A 4,187-nucleotide genomic window follows, 5' to 3' on the forward strand; every position below is an offset into this window, starting at 1 on the left:
TTTGGCCATCAAATTCGCCCAATCTGAACGCGATGAAACACACCTCGTACACAGCTTATGAATCTATTGAATCTATGCATTTAACAAATTCGAAGATTTATTTAAATGAGTTTTTAGTTCAAGGGATGAGTGAGAAACACAAGTAATGAATACTAATTACAATAATGAAAAAGCGATATTCCCGAAAGACGCCTGAAGATGACGATAATAGATTTTTTCTTTCTTTCTCTCATGTTTATCATATCTAGAATTGTATGTGAAATTTCAAAATTTTGTAGATTTTATTTATTATCAGCCAACGGCCTTGCCTCAGTGGTAACACCGGTTCCCGTCAGATCACCGAAGTTAAGCGCTGTCGGGCTGGTCTAGCACTTGGATGGGTGACCATCCAGTCTGCCGAGCGCTGTTGGCAAGCGGGATGCACTCAGCCCTTGGGAGGCAAACTGAGGAGATACTTGATTGAGAAGTACCGGCTCCGGTCTAGGAAACTGACCTACAGAAGGGAGAGCGGTGTGCTGACCACATGACCCTCCATATCCACATCCCGTGACGCTTCTGGGCTGAGGATGAAACGGCAGCCAGTCGGTACCTTTGAGCCTTGATGGCCTGTGCAGGAGAAGTTTAGTTTAGTTTTATTAATTATCTAAATTTTATTTATTGTCGTGATTTTGTAGCCAGATGTTCTTCTTGACGCCACAGTCATCAAGATTACCCAAGGAAGCTAAGTCGTGTGCTACATCTACCTGTGAATCGTGTAAACTTTAGGTGTGTAGTATCCTGTTTTAACTGTTTACATATCATAATCTCTGAGGCGGAAGTTTGGAGTAGCCCAGATTTGCCTACACTGCCTTCAGATGTCCTTAAAATTGATACTTAGGCTGTCCGATATATCAGAACATGATAGTTAAGCCACTGTGCATATTCATTGGCCCTCCTACCCCCCTCACAAGCATGCAAATTTCTGTATACGAGCGAGTCGATAGTGATACAGAAACTTGTTAACATGCATTATTGTCCATTAAAATTGTTACACCAAGAAGAAATGCAAACGATGAACGGGTATTCATTGGACAAATATATTATACCTGAACTGACATGTGATTACATTTTCACGCAATTTGGGTGCATAGAACCTGAGAAATCAGTACCCAGAACAACCACCTCTGGCCGTAATGACGGCCTTGATATGCCTGGGCATTGAGTCAAACAGAGCTTGGAAGGCGTGTACAGGTACAGCTGCCCATGCAGCTTCAACACGATACCACAGTTCATCAAGAGTAGTGACTGGCGTATTGTGACGAGCCATTTGCTCGGCCACCATTGACCAGACGTTTTCAGTTGGTGAGAGATCTGGAGAATGTGCTGGCCAGGGCAGCAGTCGAACATTTTCTGTATCCAGAAAGGCCCGTACAAGACCTGCAACATGCGGTCGTGCATTATTCTGCTCAAATGTAGGGTTTCGCAGGGATCGAATGTTCAAGGTGCCGTCAATGCGAATGAGAGGTGACCGAGACGTGTAACCAATGGCACCCCATACCATCACGCCAGGTGATACGCCAGTATGGCGATGGCGAATACACGCTTCCAATGTGCGTTCACCGCGATGTCGCCGAACACGGATGCGACCATCACGATACTGTAAACAGAACCTGGATTCATCCGAAAAAAATGACGTTATGCCATTCGTGCACCGAGGTTCGTCGTTGAATACACCATCGCAGGCGCTCCTGTCTGTGATGCAGCGTCAAGGGTAACAGCAGCCATGGACTCCGAGCTGATAGTCCATGCTGCTGCAAACGTCGTCGAACTGTTCGTGCAGATGGTTGTTGTCTTTCAAACGTCCCCATCTGTTGACTCAGTGATCGAGACGTGGCTGCACCATGCGTTACAGCCATGCGGATAAGATGCCTGTCATCTCGACTGCTAGTGATACGAGGCCATTGGGATCCAGCACGGCGTTCCGTATTACCCTCCTGAACCCACCGATTCCATATTCTGCTAACGGTCATTGGATCTCGACCAACGCGAGAGCAATGTCGCGATACGATAAACCGCAATTGCGATACGCTACAATCCGACCTTTACGAAAGTCGGAAACGTGATGGTACACATTTCTCCTCCTTACACGAGGCATCACAACGACGTTTCAGCAGGCAACGCCTGTCAACTGCTGTTTGTGTATGAGAAATCGGTTGGAAACTTTCCTCATGTCAGCACGTTGCAGTTGTCGCCACCGGCGCCAACCTTATGTGAATGCTCTGAAAAGCTAATCATTTGCATATCATAGTATCTTCTTCCTGTCGGTTAAATTTCGCGTCTGTAGCACGTCATCTTCGTGGTGCAGCAATTTTAATGGCCAGTAGTGTATTTAAGGAATTTCTGTAGAGCAATATAGTTTCCTTAAAGTGCAACAGTGATGTGATTGTTCAGCTACACAAGAAATATGGTGCATAAGACTACAGACAAGGCAGCCTTGGATGTAGTGCGTACCTGCATATTCGCCAGGTGCCTGGAGGCAGCGATGGACAGGGCCTGGGAAACAGCCCACGTGCAGACAGTGAGGCAATCGACAATAGCCTACAAGACTGTGGGCCTCTGCCAATAGCCAGTGGGCAGGGCTCGCTCATGCGGCGAAACAATGTGTGAATGTAATACAGCGAGTGCAATACAACTGGTGCGTAGTCTATACTACCTCCACCTGCCTGCAGATGACCTGATGGGTGTTCACAGGCGTCGGTAGCCCATGGGACAGAGCTGGAACAGCCTGCTATAGGTCTGTGAATCCATATGTGTCTCAGACAGGAAGTCGTAAGAGCGGACTGTCAAGTGGAAAATTATAGTCGTTAGGATATGTTGGTGTCTTGCCGCTGACTGAAGTGAAATTTCGGTGCATGAAGTAGCACGTTTTTGAAACTACGCATCAATTACACTGTGAGTAGTGAGCCTCTCTGAGACGTCCTCTACAGACTCGGACGAAACGCTGCGTTTATCAAGAAACTCGTTTAGCCACAGCACAATAGCTGGCGACATTTTAATGATTTTAACATTCTTGCCGAAAAATCGTACATTTAATGATTCTTTTACGTCAGTAGCTTTCTTGACTGTTTTGTCCCGAAATTGACTGTATGGGACAGCGCCCTCAGTGCATTGATTAAAATTACAAGTCCGGTAACGGCTCCACGTGCCACCACAACGTTGTCACGATGACCGTTATCTGGCCATTCTTAAGCTGGATAAACAAATAGCATGTTTTCTCTGTCGACAGAACACTGCGGATGGTGGTAGTCCAATTTACCAGGGGTGTAGCTCAGCCTTAGAAGCGATGTGAGGTATTTAACAGTGCAAGTGAAGTGCCGCTTGGTTGTGGCAGATTGGAAATGGTGGACACTTCACACGTAAAGTACAATTTTCTTAATGGAACAATTGAGTTTCAAGGTGTGGAATGTCAGCTAATAAATAATTTTAATCAGGGTGTGTGTGTCTACATCTGTACTCCTCGAGCACCATGTAATACACAGTGTAATACGAAAAGTGCTTTAGTAAATCTGTAAGCGATTTGGCGATATAAGGGTGTGACAGTTAGCGGACAGAGCTGCAACGTCTATCAGTAACAAAAGTTGTATACCAGGTGGGAAGCGACTCAAACTGAGCCTGGAGATGACATATGGGTTTAATACTACTTCAACTCTGCGCCACAATCAGTCGGAGTGCCTGGCGAGATATAGCATGCTAATCTATCAGTAATGGGAATTCCACGGTTAAATGTACAGGAGAGAGCGGATAGGTGGAAAGAGTACATTGAAGGATCCTGTGAGGGGGAGGACTTGTCTGACAACGTGATGGAAGAAGAAGAACGAGGAGACATGGCAGTGACAGGGTATGTAGTATTAGAATTTAAAAGAGTTTTGGGCGACTTAAGATCAAATAAACCAGAAGGGATAGATAACATTCTGTCAAAATTTCTAATCAATGGAAGAAGTCGCAAAGAAGGTTATTCACGTTGGTGTATTGAATGTATGAGCTGGCTACGTACCATCAGGCTTTCGGAAAAAACTTCATCACAATATCGAAGATAGCAAGAGCGAACAAGAGCGAGAATTATCGCACAATCAGCTGAGGAGCTCATGCGTTCAAATTGCTGACTAGAATAACATATACAGAAGAATGGGAAAGAAAATCGAGGATAT

The 4,187-nt window shown here is 45.4% G+C and overlaps 1 pseudogene; it reads left to right on the forward strand.

Annotated features, from left to right (window-relative positions):
- Positions 1–294: 294 nt before the first annotated feature.
- On the forward strand, positions 295–412 carry LOC124616986 (annotated as a pseudogene).
- The last annotated feature ends 3,775 nt before the right edge of the window (positions 413–4,187 follow it).

This window comes from Schistocerca americana, chromosome 5 (genome assembly GCF_021461395.2).
Source record: "Schistocerca americana isolate TAMUIC-IGC-003095 chromosome 5, iqSchAmer2.1, whole genome shotgun sequence".
Taxonomy (NCBI): domain Eukaryota; kingdom Metazoa; phylum Arthropoda; class Insecta; order Orthoptera; family Acrididae; genus Schistocerca; species Schistocerca americana.